Raw genomic sequence first — 19,205 nt, 5'->3', positions numbered from 1 at the left:
AATGCTTCTTGAACTTATACACCTTTGCCTTCGATAGTTCATATGTGTGTCTAAACAATTAAGACTAATTGCCAAACCTCACAATTCAAATTATGGAAAGGGATGCCGTAACCATAATTGAATTCGAGAATGCAATTTTACAATCACTATCCTCTTAAAATCTTTCTTAGTGAAAGCATTTCCTCACAATCATTTTCATGAAGGAGGAAATCTTATGACACTTAGATTTTAAACGGTGTAAATGTTCCTATCCATGTGAATTTGTCAAAACCAACGTTTACGACAAATTCAAACTCATATGGATCGAACTTTCTTAATCTTGATTTCTTGCCTCATGGTAGCACAGCTGCCCACCATGTCTTCCAAGTAGTTAAGCAGCTCACCCTTTCCTATCAATGTACCTTTCATTGATTAAGGTGCTTTGCCTTTTATGCGTTCAAAATGAGAACTCATAGAACTCACATACATAATTAACTCGATTGGGTTGGCACAGAATAAAAATAATGTCAACACGATAGGTTGTAAGCCTTAACTCGTGTGCTAGTGATGATCGATAAGGTTTATTTGATTTGTTCTTGAAACCTTTCAAGACCATTAAGACTCCCACTGACTCCTTGACATATAAGATTCTCTTGTCAATAAACATTTCTTGACAAACAAATATTCAAGAGTTAGTGTAGTTTTTTTATCAAAACACTTCATAAATTGGTACTGGTTGGCCTTTGTCTTATTCAAGACATCACAACTTCCCACATTTGATGAATGTTATAAACCTTTAATACTTTTCACTCATTGTCACAATCTTAACTTTAAGATTTATCATTGGAACAAAGTATGATTGACTTCTTGATTTAACCATTTCTTCAATTCTTAATTCCTCTTCTTAGACATGCAATTGTACTAAGACTCACTTAGAGGATCAATTGAGACATGGTTCTTAATCATTAAGACCTATCATAAAGCATAAAAGCGACTCTCCCTTCTTCTTAGAATGGAAAAACTTTTATCTTTCTGCCTACATGATTCTTCTTATTCGTTCTACTATTGATCTAAACCCTTTAATCAATTCAGAATTACACTTAATCTTGTAAGTATAATCATTTTTACTAAGCCTTTTAGTAAATCATGACGAATATCTTTGTTACTCTTATGGTGAACTTGATCAACACACAACTTTGTGTACTCGATCTCCTAGTCCTTCACTTGACACTTTGTCAACGAATTGGTCTAATTTTCAAATATGAATTTCTCATTCATCATGCAACCAAGTTGCATGATTCCAAATTTCTGTCCGATTGAAACTTTGGGCGATGAGAAACTCTCCCTATTTGGTAAATTCTTGACATTTCCATAAATAACATAAACAAGAATCATATCCATTCGTTGTAGAAATATTCAAACACCAATTTTCATAACGATTTTATTGCAAGGAGATAAACAAATAAGTCAAACAAAATTTATTTTATTTATAAAAGCAGCGGAAAAATTTGTCCTTACAATGCAAAATCCATTGAAAACTATATACAAAAGAAAATTTCTAACAACTCTATCATAACTGTCTAAGCTCAAAATTTAATCTTCAAGTCCATGCGATCGAAATCCATCTCTTGTGATTAGATTCATCTTGCTCTCTTATCAAGCTTCCTTTCTTTTCACCGACCCTACAAAACACTCAAATGTAATCTTATTACATCATGTATTAAGAATCAATGAATAGGAACTTAATGGAGTTAGATAGTGGATTTTTACCTAAAGCGTAGTCATACCTTTGACTCTCCCATCTCTTAGATCTCTTAGGTAATTAGGGCAACTTCGTCTCCAATGCCCCTTCTCTTGGCAATAAAAGCAAATTGACTCTTTTGGAATAACACATGGAACTACTTCAGACATCGCCTTTCTCTTATGATCAAACTTTTCGATCATTGCATGTCTTTCATTGCCATTGTCTATATCTATAGAGTTCTTGAAGGCAGATTCACCAATCAACCTTGCTTTTTCTATTGCGCCAAACCATTGCTGATTTGGCAGCAATAAGCATATAGGTGAGATCTATAAGGGTCACGTTGTGGTTCGTCATATAGTACTCTCTTACGAACTCACTATATGAGTTGGGAAGTGACTGAAGAACCCAATCAACAGCCATCTCTTCACTAACAACGGATCCCATCATTCTTAGTCTATCAATGCGCGACTTCATCCCTAGGACGTGTGCACACACCGACTTTCCTTCTTTATGTTTACTTGCCAAAAGGGCTTGAGTGATATTGAACCTTTCAATTTTACAATCTTGTGGGTTAGGGAGAATAATTGGAGGAGGAGGAGGAAGTGAAGCATGATTTCTTGATCCTCGATCAAATCGTGGAATATCATCTTCATGTGGAATGCTTGTTCCACGGGATTTGAGATGACCATAGTTGTCGAACTTTGACATCTACTAAACGGGAGAAAAACGAATTCAAGTTAGTTGATAGATTGAGTCCTTGGTAGATCACCCAAATGAAATTCCAAGGCTAGGACCCAACACAATACGCTACAACCTAGAAAAGGGATGCCGTAATCTAGTTGCAGAATATTTGAAGGTAAGTGAATGACGATTCACTAATTTCCACCATGAAAAACGAAAAAGAAATTTAAGTTTTAAATCTATGAAAACTCCTAGATCCTTTGAGATTCATTGAACTTTCAATGGCATGTTTAAATCTCGATATGCCCCTCTTGTTTGTGACTGGGATGCCGAGGATCACAAAGCGGGTGTGAATAACCATGCAAACTTACATGGTGCCCTCACATGTTAAAGTCATCTATTCGATGTGCCGGTAAACCACACACGCTCCACCGAACTATGACAAACATTGAGTCACCCTTTGCTACCTTTGCTTAGACCCATTTAGTGTGCCGGTTAACCACACACGCTCCACTAACGTCTTCGCAAGGGCACAAAGTGTAATTTCATGGAATTGCATCAATTCACTTTTGCCTAAGTAACTAAGATTGGGAATTTTATAAAACATTTAGTTACTTGATAATTCATTATACTTATAATGGAAGGTTTCGTCCTATCCTACCCGTTCGGCTAACGACCCTCCACTAGTCAAGAGTGCGGTGGGTAAGAGTGGATACCCATTCATTCGCCATTTTATAGGCAATTTCCTTAAACACCCCTTATAGACCAGCTTCGTGAATGAGGCCTACTAACGGTAAGACTGACTTTTAGTTATACATATATATAATGTTAGACTTTTAATGTTATATATATAGTATAGGGTGTATTTTACACTTTTAAAATATTAGGTGGTTCAATTTGACAATTATACTTTTAATTTACTTAAATTGTAAACCTAAACTTTTATGGATTCATTAAACCTCTTTAATTAAACACTTTAATTAGTTAATAAAACCATAAGGGTGTGATTTGAACTTTTTTCAAAACTATACTAGTTTTAGAATTTAACATTCCTAATTAAACTTTTAATCAACTTTTAAATTCCAAAACTTGAGGGCAAGTTTTGAACATTTCAACACATTAGGGTTTAGAATTTAAATATGCATCAAAATTAAACTATTTAATCAAAATTTAAATTCCAAAACTTGAGGGCAAGTTTTGAAACCTTTTTCAAAACATTAGGGTTTCAACTATTTAAATTTCAAAACAACAAAACTTTTGGGGTTCAAATTTAAACTATAAAACCTAAAGGGCCAAATATGAAACTTTTCACAACAACAAGGATCAAATAACAAATAATTCAAATTAACATTTAATCACATAATTATCCATATTTGATGATTTCTTGCAAAATAATTTATCAATTTACTTAAAATAATTAATCAATTATCTTATAAGGAAACAATTATCTTATTAATTGATAAATATCTTCAATTAGATTAAAATTATAGTCAAATATATCATATAATCGGATTAATATTAATCTAACATGATAAGGTAATTATCCCAATGCAAAAACAGCAAGAAATCCCGAGATAAGCACTGTCTGACGCACCGACTCGCCGAGTAGGGCTGACTCGCCGAGTCCAAGAGTGACTCGCCGAGTCAGGTCGAACAGTGAGGCCAAAACACGATTTTCAGTTACATCAAGCATCAATACAATAGAAACCAATCATGGCTCTGATACCACTGATGGTTTTTTGGTCATAAGACATCCTATGTGCTCATACAAACCCTAAAGCTCGGATCTAGGTTTCTCTATTGTACATACTTTGAATCCAAGACTTTGAACCCTTATTCTAGCATATGGAAATCAGAATTCACATGTAAATAGGTTTAAGAACATACCTTGATTGTTATGTAGCAATAACAATCCAATTCCTCCTTGAATTGACCTTGGAAAGCAGAGAGTCACAAGTGTCACTCCTCTAATGGCTCACAAACACCATAAGCAAGTGGAGAAGGTATAAGGAGAGAGGAGGGAGGTTAGAATTCGTATTTGGGACCTCTTGGGAAGGGATACACGAATTCATAACCCTAGGGGTGTTTATATAGGTGTAGAGATAGGGTTTCAGTCATTATCCTTATCTAGTTGATTATCCATTAAGCAACCAATAAGATAATCCTTGAATCCTTATCATACTCGAATTCTAAGGCTTTCCAACCTTAAATTCGTTCACCGCCCTTATAAGGTAATCCTTACCTTATTTTGTAACTATCACATAATTACAATTCAGCCCCTCTAGTTTAATTAATTACACTTGATCACAAAATTAATTCTCAATTAATTATTGACCAATATTAATTAAACAAATATGATTTCTCCTTTAATATATTATTCTTATAACATATTAATAAATCATATTATCCTCTCTCTCTATATATTTCTCCAATCAAGTTGCTTTGGTGAAGGCAACCCAAAAGGACCATGCACCATCGGGTCAAGTACATACCAAAATAGTTATGGACTTAGACACTAATCCAACATGATCTACTAAATAAGATTTGTCGTCTGAAGAACTACATTGGTTTTTCTATGATCCTGTGACTGACCTCTCCCTAACTCACTGGGGTACGATACTTCCTCCAATAAAGAAACTTACATGGCGACGTACCGATACTAGACTGATAGTTGTTGTTGTAAGAAAACTCAACTAGAGGAAGCTAGAATGCTAACTCCCACCAAAATCTATAACTCATGCCCTCAACATATCATTGAGTGTCTGGATGGTCTTCTCGCTCCGGCCAAAAGTATGCGGATGATAAGCAGTGCTAAAATGCAGTCTTGTACCCAGTTCCTCGTGGAATCCTTGCGAAAATCGTGAAGTAAATCAAACATCTCGATCAGATACAACTGAAACTGGAACACCATGTTGAGCAATGATCTCACATACATACATATCAACCAATTTGTACCATCCCGATGCCCAGATATATATATATATATATATATATATATATATATATATATATATATATATATATATATATATATATTTGGGGTTAATTGAGTGATTCAACGAGTTGTGTGCCCAACTCGTCGAGTAGTGTCGAATTGGCCAAGTGGGTTTAATAACCAACTCGACGAGTCAGAGAGCTGACTCGCCGAGTTGGTGCTGTATGAGGAATCCCTAATTTTCCCGAGTTGAGTCTTATTTAAAGGGCCTTACGCCCACACTTCCACCTCCCTCATCACTCTCTGCGTCCAGAGAATAAACCCTAGTGAGCTAAACCCTATCTTGAACATGTGTGAGGCTTAAGGATTCAGGAGCTTAGATCAAGGAGTAGGCTGAGGATCTGCTATCTACTTCATTTTGTATCCTATTTTAGGTAACAATTCATTACCTTGACACTATAACATTAGATCCCCTTATTTATGAGTTTATGACTTTTCTAGCTTCTTATTGAGTCATTTATGATTGTCAACATGATATGGAGATGAGACTTTGGATCTGGATAGTATGAGGTCCCTTGGACCGAAAGACACAAGCTTTACCAAGCTTAGGACAACCTACATGAGCTAATGTCCTTGTAAAGCCATGTTCTGATGAGTTTAGCCCTTCTAGACATGCATGTGCGTAAAGCTTGCAGCTTTAGGTGGTATCTCAGCCTTGGGAGGCTAGATCTAGAGTTTGGGGTTGTGATTCTGCCTTAAAACGTATGAATGAGATAATAGACCTAACGGACTCGGTGAGTCGATGAGCCAACTCGACGATTCGGTTAGGGTTTACCCCGACGGTTTGGACGCGTTACAGACTCGACGAGTTGGTGGGACAACTTGAAGAGTTGAGAGGCTTTTACCTGACTAAGGATTCAGAGTGGGCTCGACGAGTTTGATGAGACAACTCGACGAGCAGGTGGGGTTTTCCTAGTCTATTGGACACTATATGCACTCGACGAGTTGGCTAGCAACTCTGCGAGTAGACTTGGGTTTTCCCAATTTACTGAGTTCTGGGGACTCGACGAGTTCATGAGCTTTACTCGGCGAGTTGAGTCAACATTGACTGTTGACTTCCATTGACTTTTAGAGTTGGGTCAGTTTTGACTATTGACTTCCTTTGAGTTTTAGAGTTGGGTCAACTATGGATTTTGGAGGCCATGGTGGGGCGAAGACTAGATCAGCAGTTCGAGTGTGGGATACATAGCTTTACACTGCGAGGTGAGTGTTCTCATTATACTTACCTGAGTGGTAATACTGAGTGACCAGAAGGTCTTATTTGAGTTATCGACTGGAGGGTCCTATGTGCTTATTTGAGTTATATGATATTATGCATTTTGTCATTGTGATATATGTTATATTATTCTGTGCCTTACCGAGTAGGAGTGGAGGGTCCAAACCGAGTTGTGAGACCGGAGGGTCTCCACTGAGATACAAGACAGGAGGGTCCAACCCAAGATGTGAGACCGAATGGTCTTCACTGAGACACATGACCGGGGGGTCAACACCGAGCTGTAAGACCAGAGGGTCCTTACCGAGATGCATGAGATCGGAGGGTCCATGCCGAGTTATAGCCATGGGAGGCTTATTATTTGTGTGTGTGGTATTCTGGGTAACTCACTAAGCTTCGTGGTTACCGTGTTGTGTGATATGTGTTTCAAGTACTCATTCAGAATCGTAGGAAGGCATCGGCTTGATTGTACACACCAGTTAGAGATTATGATTTCGAGGATTCTAGGATTTTATCAACATTTGTTGACTTGTGTTTTGACAACTTATACATTTTTGTGATTTTTGAGAAATGTGACATTGAGTTATGTGGTTTTAAAAATAAAAAATTTATTTGAAAATTTATGGTGTTACAAGTTGGTATCAGAGCCTTGGTTTGAGGGATTCTAGTGTACTCTCGGGTATGTCTGAACTTAAACTGAAGATTTGAGAAAAAATTTCAAAAGAAATGATTTTTCTAAAAACGAGTAAGAGTTTAAAGAGAAAATGAGACGGAGTAGTGTGTACAATCAGCTAGAGCCCGAGCGGTGATTTCCCAAAATACAATTATTTGTTTACATTATGAGATATTAGAGCTGCATGATAGAGAATAGGCTAGGTATTTCATAAATTAGGGCTAGGGTTTCCTGATTCATGATGCGTTAGCCTAAGGAATGCTTTTATTTTCTATTTGCTATGTGTATGTGTTGAGTTAGAGTGCCTAGCAAGAATCTTTTAGAGAGAGATTTGAGTAGAGGAGTAATCTAGGAGCGATACCTAGACGTGTTTTTGAGGAGTCTACAGAGAGAGTAGTGAGATACCCATGAGAGGTAGGGTTGCCTGAGTTCGGTAATTCCTTTTAGAGTTGTGCATAGAGCGAACAGAGTTGTATGCTAAAGTGGTTTTATGTGTTGGTGGAGGTGACTCGATGCCCGAATGATGCTTGCTTTGTTCTTTGTGGAACTCTTGATGATGGGAGACAACTACTAAGTGAATATGACGATATTCAGGAGGTAGATGGTTGACATCATGAGGAGTTCTTCAGCAGCTGAAGGTGGAGCAGTGTAAGAACCTAGGAAGAGCTTTGGAAGTGACTTGATTCGTATGCACACGTTGATAGAGGAGAGTATTCGCTGGAGGGCGAACATGTGTAACGGGATTGGTGATCGAGAAGGTTGAACAGCTACTTAGGAAATCTGGGACGATCCATGTGGAAAGTATGGGTAGATGTGGAAGGTAGTATGGGCCCGTAGTACTTAAAGCAGAGGACCCATACTCGAAACAGGGAGAATTACAGAGGATCTAAATAGCAGGAGAGGGGAGATAACATGGTCCGGGTACCATGATTTGTAGCAGAGTGTGTTTACATCTTACCAATTATCCGACGATGGGTGTTCAGACAGAGAATGGATATATGGTAATTTGTGGGGCCAGAGGGACCTGTCGGTTGAGCTTCGACAAAGTGTACCTTGCAAGGAAAATTGAGTTTAGATCTCAAGGAGTTCACTGGTGAGCTGCCAGTTGGAGTCGTGGGACTTGAGAAAAAGTGGAGATGATACGCTGTGGAGGATAGCGGTTTGGATTGAGTGATCGGATGATGGTTGATATGCCACTTGTGTGACGAGAATGACACTATTTCCGCTTCTGTTGTGGAGCAAAAGAGATAATGAGTTTCCGGTTTCATATTTTGGAGAAAAACACCGTGGAGTAGCATATGGTTGCAATATTTTCACCAGAGTAATTGTGGTATGTTGCTGTGAGGTATTTCTTATACCATGAGAGAGTCATCAGTGGGGATTGAGATGGATGAGAATAAGGAGATGCCTTAATGAGTGAGGCATACTTTTTTGTAGCAGTTCCAGGTGATTAAGAGGAGTATAACAGGGCGGCGGCCCCCATTGTCTACATTGTGTATCGACTGTAAGAGGGAGGTCTCTTGCTCCTATGATGATTCCCGTGATGGGAGATTGGTCGAGGAATGAGAGACGAGGTGTGTGATAGTGCATTATTTCCAGATTGAGAGTCAAGACAAATTCCAGACAGTTGGGAGATCTAGCAGTGTGTCGGTCTGAGACTTCAAGATGGCTAGAGGCAGTCACGTTGGGAGGATTCTGGCATTTTTGTCTGAGTTGTCGGATACTTGGAGTTATTTGGTCATTATCTGGAAGATCATCGAGTGTTGTGTGTGATGGGTTTTGAGCATTCTAACACTCCTATGGTGTACATGAAACCCTAGAAACCTTGGATCTATAATTTACTATGATACATGCAAATTTGATTTTCCAAGGTTCATAACCTATCTTGCATGTATGGGGAACTTTTAACCATAAAAGCTAGTAAGAAAAACATACCGCTTGTTTTTTGAATTCCTTTGAGAAACTTGTGACCTAGCACCCCAAATGTGATGCCTCAAATGCTTCACACAACACCAAATACACTTGGAATAACTTAGAGAGAAATGCACACACTTAGAAAATCAGCTAGCCCTCACTTGTCTCAATTAGTGTTCGATTTGGTCTAGAATATGATGCTTATATAGTGTGTCACAATTGGGGTTACACCATGTAAACCCTAATTGACATGGCTTTTCATTTCTTGGATCCATGGGTTCAAAAACACCATGGAGCATCCATGGTTTATCTTATGGCTTCTAGCCCACCTTGATAAACCATGCAACATTAGCCCACTATACACAAACAACCCATATATTTAATTAGTCTCCTTTTGATCACAAAATTAATTTTAAATTAATTCTTGATCGGTACTAATTAAATAATATTATTAATATATTTGAACTTATACTATATTAATAAACCATAAGTGTCCTTTCTCTCATTTTATTCTACCCAAGTGCATGATGCCATGCAACTCAAATGGACCATACCAAACCGGGTCAAGTACATACCAGAAATAGTTATGGACTTAGACACCTTATCCAACAATCTCCCACTTGGATAAGTCTAATAACTATTACTGCAAGTATGACATCAGGAACCGATTAGCAATCGTAGCTCTTTCAAGGTCTCTCGAAACTGAGATGATGATGTTACACTATTTAAGATAAGTGATCATAAAATCCTCTGCTCTGAAGATATCGGCCGTACAAATACATGGAACAATATCGTACTTATTGTCCAACAGTTTGTTTCCCGATTTCCGATTTGTTTGACATAGAAATTAACTGAATACATCAATTCAGTTCTGACCGGGCCCGGTACATAGGTCAAAACAAAATCATCGAGAGGCCCAGATATCGCTTCTAATCCAAGAAGGAACATATAAAGTTCGACTCATATGCTTGTTCTACTACTTGTTGAATTATACACAATGGCATGTTTTATAACATCGAGTTACCAATGCGTTTGCGTACAATCAATGTATAACCAATTCATAGTCAACAACTCATATCTCTAGGTTTGAAGACTTATATGATATTACCGTCTCACGATCACTCGAGATAAATTCAATGAAGAGATACAAGTGAGCGTGGGTTGAATCCAAGACTCAAAACTTACGAGCACTCATGAGTGTCGTAGCAACTCTTGTTATGTCCAACAACTTAGACATCTACAAGCCAACTCATGACGGTCTTGATTCATATCTACTTTCGACATATGACCGACTGTGGATAATTTTAATAAGATGATATACCATAACATATTTTTTCTGGAAGTCAAAACATTCAAAATGGAATGATAGTAAATGATTAACAAAAGATAGCAACACTTATACTTATAAATAAACAACAACTTTTATTTATCATCGAATGTCAATTACAATTTACAAATTTCAGAAAACTATCTAACTACTAAAACTAATATCATCCTTCAGCCATATGCGCCTCGCATGCTGGAGATGCTTAACCCTACTCAGTCGCTTCGTGTGGGGATCTGCTGGGTTCTCATTCGATGATACCCTCTTAGCCACGAGGAGTCCTTTTATTCGATGTCTGATAAAATGGTATTTTCAGTCGATGTGTCTAGACCTCCTGTGATCCCTTGGTTCCTTTGCTAAGGAAACTGCACTTTCACTATAACAAAAAAATTTCATAGGCTCCTTTATAGCTGGTACAACTCCAAGATCTCCAATGAAGCTCTTCAACCATATTGCCTTCTTCTCCGCTTCACTCGCCGTATGTACTTTGATTCACAAGTCGAATTAGCTACTGTCTCCTGCTTGGAACTTTTCCAAGTAATTGCTCCTCCGTTTAAGGTAAAGAACCAGCCTGATTGAGAGCAGAAATTATCCCAATCAGTCTAAAAGCTAGCATCACTATACCTAACAACTCTCAAGTCATCACTCCCACCGAAGGGAAGGACCCAGTCCTTAGTCCTACGAAGATACTTGAGAATGTTCTTTACCGCAGTCCAGTGAGCCTTGCCAGGGTTCCCCTGATATCTGTTGACCATGCTCAAAGCAAAAGCCACATCAGGACGAGTACAAGTCATAGCATACATGATCGAGCCTACAACGGAAGCATACGGTACTCGACTCATTTCAGCTATCTAAGCCTCTATACTCGAGCTCTGAGTCTTACTCATATTGGCGTTCCTCTGGATTGGTAAATCTCCTTTCTTGGAGTGCTGCATGCTGACCTATTCAGCACCTTATCGAAGTAAGTACTCTGACTAAGTCTAATTAGTCTTTTACTCCTTTCTCTTAATATCCTTATCCTTAGGATATAGGCAGCTTCACCAAGATCCTTCATAGCAAAGCACTTCGCAAGCCAGGACTTCACCTCCTGCAGAGTTGGGATGTCATTTCCTATGAGTAGCATGTCATCCATATACAATACCAAAAAGCTAACTATACTCCCACTAACTCTAACATATAAGCAGGACTCATCTTTGATTCTCGAGAAACCAAACTCTTCGACCTTTTCATTGAAACAAAGATTCTAGCTGCGAGATGCTTGATTCAATCTATATATGGATTTCTCAAGCTTGCACACTCTATTTGGGTACTCCGCATTGACGAAACCCTATGGCTGACTCATGTAAACATCCTCAGCCATCTTTCCATTAGTTTTGACATCCATTTTCAATATTTCATAATCATGAAATGCAACAATGGCTAGCATGACCCTAATAGAATTTATCTTTGCTACTGTTGAGAAGTTTTCATCATAATCAATACCCTGAGTCCGAGTAAAACCCTTCACAACTAGTCGCACCTTATAAGTATGCACTTTACCATCCATGCCGATCTTTTTCTTGAAGATCCACTTGCACCCGTCTGTCTTACGGCCGGGTACATTGTCAACCAAGTTCCAAACTTGATTGTCATACATGGACTGTATCTCGCTGTCCATAGCCTCCTTCCATTTAGCTGATTACAGGCCTGTCATGGCTTCCTTAAAGCTGTTAGGTTCATCCAAATTTACTAGTGTACTATCACTGATAAATGTATCACTTTCCGTAGTAATATGGAAACCATAGTAATGCTCAGGTGCAATCCTAACTCTCGTGGAACGCCTCAGAGGAACAAACTTGTCAGCTGGCTCAACAGGAGTTTCCTCCTCAGTTTGGTTGCTAGTGTCTGAGGTTCCTTCACCACTTGACTCTTGAATTTCTTCAAGTTCAATTTGCCTCCCACTGTTTCCTTGGCTTATGAACTCTCTCGTGAAAATCCCCTCTTCTTGCCACAAAGACGACATTCTCACTGGGTGTGTAGAAGAGGTAACCAAAGGATTTATGTGGTTAGCCGATGGAAATACACCTCTTACTTCGAGGCTCGAGCTTATCCTGAGTCTCGCGTCTCACGAAAGCCTCGCAACCCCAAATTTTGATGTGGTCCAGATTGGGAACTTTCTCAGTCCACATCTGATGAGGTGTTTTAGGAACCTTCGTTGTAGGGACTAGATTAAGGATATGAGCGAAAGTCTCTAAGGCATACCCCAAAAAGAGATTGGTAGCAAAGCTTGACTCATCATAGAGCGAACCTTGTCCAAAAAAGTCCAATTATGCCTCTCAGCCACACCATTCAACTGCGGTGTCCTAGGAGGTGTCAATTGTGAGACAATGCCACACTCCTTAAGATAGTCGAGGAACTCTGTACTAAGATACTCACCACCTCCATCGGATCGAAGCATCTTAATGTTCCTGCCCAATTGATTCTCTACTTCCTTTTTAAACTCTTTAAACCTTTCAAAACTCTCTGACTTATGCTTGATTAAGTAGACATAACCATATCTACAAAAATCATTAGTAAAAGTCACATAATAGCGATTAGCATCCCTTGTGGCAATTTTGAAGGGTCCACATACATCATTATGTATAAGGTCCAACAAACCCTCATCCCTTGCTCAAGTACTAGTGAGGGGTGATTTTGTCATTTTTCCAAGCAAACAAGATTCACAATTATCATCTGACTTTAGGTCAAATGACTCCAAGAATCCATCCTTTTAGAGTTGGCCTATGCGTTTCTTGCTTACATGACCAAGACGACAATGCCATAATGATGATTTATCTAAGCTAGTAGAAGAATCAATACATAACACATTATTTCCTAGGTTATCTACAACCGACACAGTTTCATACACACCATCACAAGGTAATGCTTTAAAATAAAGAACATTATTAAAGAAAGCATTAATACCACCACATTCATTATCAAAAGAAAAGGTAAACCCTTGTTTGTACAAACCGTGAAAAGAAATAATATTTCTCGCCATTTCAGACGAGTAAACACACTTATTCAAATCTAACTTTAACCCACTACTTAGCAACAAAGTATAAACTCCAATCTTCGTAACAGATGAAGCCTTCCTATTCCCCATGATTAGGTTTATCTTTCCGTGCTCCACATCCTCACTGATGGGTTTTGGCCATAAGAAAATCCTATGTGCTCATACAAACCCTAATGCTCGGATCTAGGTTTCTCTATAGTACATGCAATTCATCCAAGATTTTAAACCCTAGATCTAGCATACAATTAATCAAATTAACTTATGAATGGGGTTTAGATCTTACCTTGATTGTTATGTAGCAATAACAATCTCAAATCCTCCTTGTAATGACTTTAGAAAGCTTAGAGTCACAAATGTTACTCCTCTAATGGTTCACAAACACCAAGAGCAAGAGGATGAAGAATAAGGAAAGAGGAGGCTGCCCAAAATGTGTGAAACCCCTAAGGAACCAGTTCACCACGTTTTTTAGTCTCACGGGTTCTTTAAATAGTGAGGCTATTAGGGTTATCTAACAAGGAAACCCTAATTTGGATGCTTAAGCCCTAAGCAACCCATGGACTCCCTCCTTAGAGGCCTAGGACGATTTCTAATGGGTTTCCCGAAAGAATTCGTCCACCCCTCTAATATGGAGTCCATTAGCCCAGTATTCAACTATCACACAATTGATAGTTCTTGTCCCTTAAGTTTAATTAATGTATTTTAGCCACAAACTTAATTCTTATTAATTCTTGACTAATATTAATTAAACAATATGATTTCTTCTTTAATATATTATTCTCATAATATATTAATAAATCATAATTAATCCTTTCTCTCAATAATTCATCCTGTCAAGTTGCTTTGGTGAAGGCAACCCAAAAGGACCATGCACCATCGGGTCAAGTACATACCAAAATAGTTATGGACTTAGAGACTAATCCAACAGTCTCCCACTTGGATAAGTCTAATAACTATTATGTGTATGACTTCAGATCCTGATCTGCAATCGTAGCTTTCAAAAGCCGCTGTCAACTCTGATCTTATCATATACGCGTGTCCTTTAGATAAGGGATCATATATTCCTCCATTCTAGATATCGTATAGATATGAGACATGAACTTAATCATTCTCTCTATACTATTTACCAACTTCCGATTTATGATGACTGACAACAAACTACAGTTGAACCATCAATCTAGTCCTGGCTTGGCCAAGCACTTACGTGCCATCACTAAATCATCGAGGGGCCCAAAGATATCGCTTTTATCCTACTTTGGATAAAAGGAACGGATAAACTTTGACTCAATGCTCGCTTGCACTCACTTACCGAATCACACACAACAATATGTTTTATAACACCAAGTTACTGGTGCGTTTACATATTATCAATGTGCAACCGACTCGCAAGATACAACTCACACATCTCGGCTTCAAGAATATAAGATGTTATCATCTCACCAATCACTCGTGATGAAATCCATGAAGTGATCCAAGTGAGCGTGGGTTTAATCCAATGCACAAATCATATTCATAAGCACTCATGAACGTTGCAGCAAACATTTGCTTATGTCTAATACACTTTAGACAATCCACACACCAATTCACGACAGTCTTCATTCGTACCTACTTCCAACATACGAACAACCGTGGCCCGTTCGAATAATATGACTGTTCTGAACCAATTAAATTATTCAGGAAGTCAAAACATGCAAAGTGAAACACAAGAATAATACTAATCCCGTATGGCCTCAAACCTTTGAGTATAAATTAAACACCTTTTATTTATCACCATATCGATTACTCATTATTTGTTGTTTCGGGTAATCAACTTCTTACTTGAATTACTACTATACTTGTCCCATGCTCTTAGCATGCACATAATGTTTACCTACGGTCCTTACTTTGTGAAATAGGTCAAATGAACACATTTCCAATCACACTCATTTCACTACTCCCAATCGCTATCACAAGTGTAAGAATATCAAATTCTTGCTATTTATAGAATATGCTAGATTCGAACATTTTATGCAATGATCCTTTCGTAATGTCATGGTACAAAAGTCACAATGACTATTGCCAATGAAATTACAAAGTCCTCTATTTGAGATTGTTACAATACAATTCCATAGACATGATGTCTCTCACTCAAAGTACATTCCTTTGAACATCCTTTTGCATAAAATTTTCTAATCTAGACATAGACTCTCAATATCCAACTCCTAATATGGAAACATTTCCATATTTTCCATATGACAACTAATTCTTAATAGAATCTTATCTATTCATAATAATGTCGATACGGTCCATTTAATACCATACTTCTAACTACTCACAAGCGACCAATCCTCAGCAAGCTTTGGATCGTCCTTTGATAGTTGTTTAATTATCTTAGTCAAAACCGATTCTTGTCCTTTTTTCCTCTAAATGCGCTTGACATTTGGAAAATCTTAGAATGGTCAAATATTATAGCCCTTGCAATCGATCCTATACCCGAAGCGTATGGGACACGATGCATAATGTCTTACATAAATATCTAATACTTTATCAATCTTTTGCCATAATATTTTATGTGTCACGTTCTCACAATTTGAACTATGAAGAGGGATGCCATAATCATAATCGAAATTTGAGAACGCACTATGTATCCTTGACTAAATTTATTAACATTCCACAACCTAAGCCTTTAGGTTTGAAATGAAGCATAATATTCTCTCCCTTAATTTTAGCAAAACAACTATTCAATCATTACAACTTTGCAAAGTGTAACTCTTGTTTTCTATCATTAATATTGCTAACTTGCAATACTTGCCATAATAATCATACAAGCACAACATTGATGCTCCCACTATGATGATTATTATCATATAAGCATAACTCTTATGCTCCCACTAGCTTTGACATGTATTCAGAAAATAGCTTAACTTCTAGAAAAACAATACCTATTGAATTTCTTAAGTTCATATTTCTAATACCTAATGCTTTGATAATCCTTTTATCTAAGCTTCTCACACTTATACACCATTGCCTTAGATATCTCACATGTGTGTCTAAATAATTCAGACTAATTGCCAAATCTCACAATTCGAATCATGGAAAGGGATATCGTAACCATAATCGAATTCGAGAATACAATTTTCACAATCACTATCTTCTTAAAATCTCTCTTAGTGAAAGCATTTCCTCACAGTCATTTTCATGAAGGAGAGAATCTTATGAAACTTAGATTTTAATGGTGTATGTGTTCCTATCCATGTGAATGTGTCAAAACCAAAGTTTACGACAAATTCAAACTCATATGGACCGAACCTTCTCAATCTTGATTTCTTGCCTTATGGTAACATGAGTGTTCACCATGTCTTCCAAGTAGTTAAGCATATCACCTTTTCCTATCAATGTACTTTTCATTGATCAAGGTGCTTGCCTTTTATGTGTTCAAATGAGAACTCATAGAATTCATATGCATAATTAACTCGATTGGAAAGGCACAGAAACAAGATAGTGTCAACACGATAGATTGTAAACCTCAAGTCGTGTGCTAGTGATGTTCGATAAGGTTTATTTTGATTTGTTCTTGAAACCTTTCAAGACCATTAAGACTCCCACTGACTCCTTGACATATAAGATTCTCTTGTCAATAAACATTTCTTGACAAACAAATATTCAAGAGTTAGTGTAGCTTTTATCAAAACAAAACACTTCATAAAATTGGTTCTAGTTGGTCTTTGTCTTATCCAAGACATCACAACTTTCCACATTTGATGAATGTTATAAACCTTCCGAATACTTGTTAGTCAATGTCACAATCTTAACTTTAAGACTTGTTTTGGAACGAAGTATGATTGTCCTTTTGATTTAACCATTTCTTCAATTCTTGATTCCTCTTCTCAGACTTACAATTGTACTAAGACTCACTTAGAGGATCAACTGAGATATGGTTCTTAATCATTATGACCTATCATAAAACATAATAAAAGGTACTCTCCCTTCTTCTTAGAATATAGATACTTTTATCTTTCTGCCTACTTGATTCTTCTTATTCGTTCTGCCATTGATTTAAACTCTTTCAATGAATTCAGAATTATACTTAATCTTATAAGTATAATCATATTTACTAAACCTTTAGTAAATTATGACGAATATCTTTGTCACTCTTGTGGTGGACTTGATCAACACATAACTTTGTGTACTCGATCTCCTAGTCCTTTACTTGACACTTTGTCAACGAATTAGTCCAATTTCCAAATATGAAATTTGTCATTCATCATGCAACCAAATCGCATGATTCCAAGTTTCTGTCCAATTAAAACTTGGGCGATGAGAAACTCTCCCTATTTGGTAAATTCTTGACATTTCCACAAATAACATAATTTAGAATAAAATCCATTATTGCAAATAATAGAAACATTCAAACATTAATTTTTTCATACATGCCATTGCAAGGATAAATAAATAATATAAAATCAAAATTTATTTTATTGCGGAAAAATTTGTCCTTACAATGCAATTCATTGAAAAACTATGCTAATACATATTTCTTAGCAATCTTATTCTAACTCTAAGTAGTAGCTTAGGAATCTAATCTTCAAGTAATGCGATCAAAATCCATTTCTTCACGGTTAGATTCTGCTCACTTCTTCCCTTTCCTCTCTTTTCTTCGATCCTACAAAACATCAATTGTAATCTTATCACATTATGTATTAAGAATCTAGAATATGAGCTTAAAAGAGTTAGTTAATGGATTTTACCTAAAGCAGAGCCATACATTTTGACTCTCCCATCTCTTAGATCTCTTAGGTAAATAGGGCAGCTTCGTCTCCAATGCCCCTTCTTTTGGCAATAAAAGCAAATTGACTCTTTTGGAATAGCACATGGAACTACTTCAAACTTTGCCTTTCTCTTATGATCAAACTCTTCGATCATGGCATGTCTTTCGTTGCCATTGCCTATATCCATAGAGGTCTGGAAGGCAGATTAACCAATCAACTTTGCCTTTCCATTGCGCCAAACCATTTCTGATTCAACAGCAATAAGCATATAAGTGAGATCTATAAGGGTCACGACGCGGTTCATCATATAGTACTCTCTTACGAACATACCATATGAGTTAGGAAATGGCTGAAGAACCCAGTTAACAGCCAGCTCCTCACAGATAACAGATCCCAACATTCTTAACCTATCAATGTGTGACTTCATCTCTAGGATGTGTGCACACACCGACTTTCCTTCTTCATGTTTACTTTCTAAAAGGGCTTGAGTGAGCTTGAAATTTTCAAGCCTTCGAACTTGTGGGTTAGGGAGAATAATTGGAGGAGGTGGAGGAAGTGAAGCATGATCTCTTGTTCCTCGATCGAATCGTGGAATATCATCTTCATGTGGAAAGGTTGTTCCACGGGATTTGGGAAGACTATAGTTGTCGAACTTCGACATCTACAAAACGGGTGAAAAATAAAGTCAAGCTAGTTGATTGATTGAGTCCTCAATAAATCACCCAAATGAGATATTAAGGCTAGGACCCAACACAATATTCCACAACTTGGGAGAGGGATGCCGTAACCCAAATTGCAGAACATTTGAAGGTAAGTGAATGACGATTCACTAATTTTCCACCATGAAAAACGAAAAACAGATTATGTTTTTAAATGCTTTGAAAACTCCTAGATCCTTTGAGA

This window comes from Lactuca sativa, chromosome 9 (assembly GCF_002870075.4).
Source record: "Lactuca sativa cultivar Salinas chromosome 9, Lsat_Salinas_v11, whole genome shotgun sequence".
In the NCBI taxonomy this organism is placed as follows: domain Eukaryota; kingdom Viridiplantae; phylum Streptophyta; class Magnoliopsida; order Asterales; family Asteraceae; genus Lactuca; species Lactuca sativa.
This window is presented reverse-complemented; position numbering follows the sequence as displayed.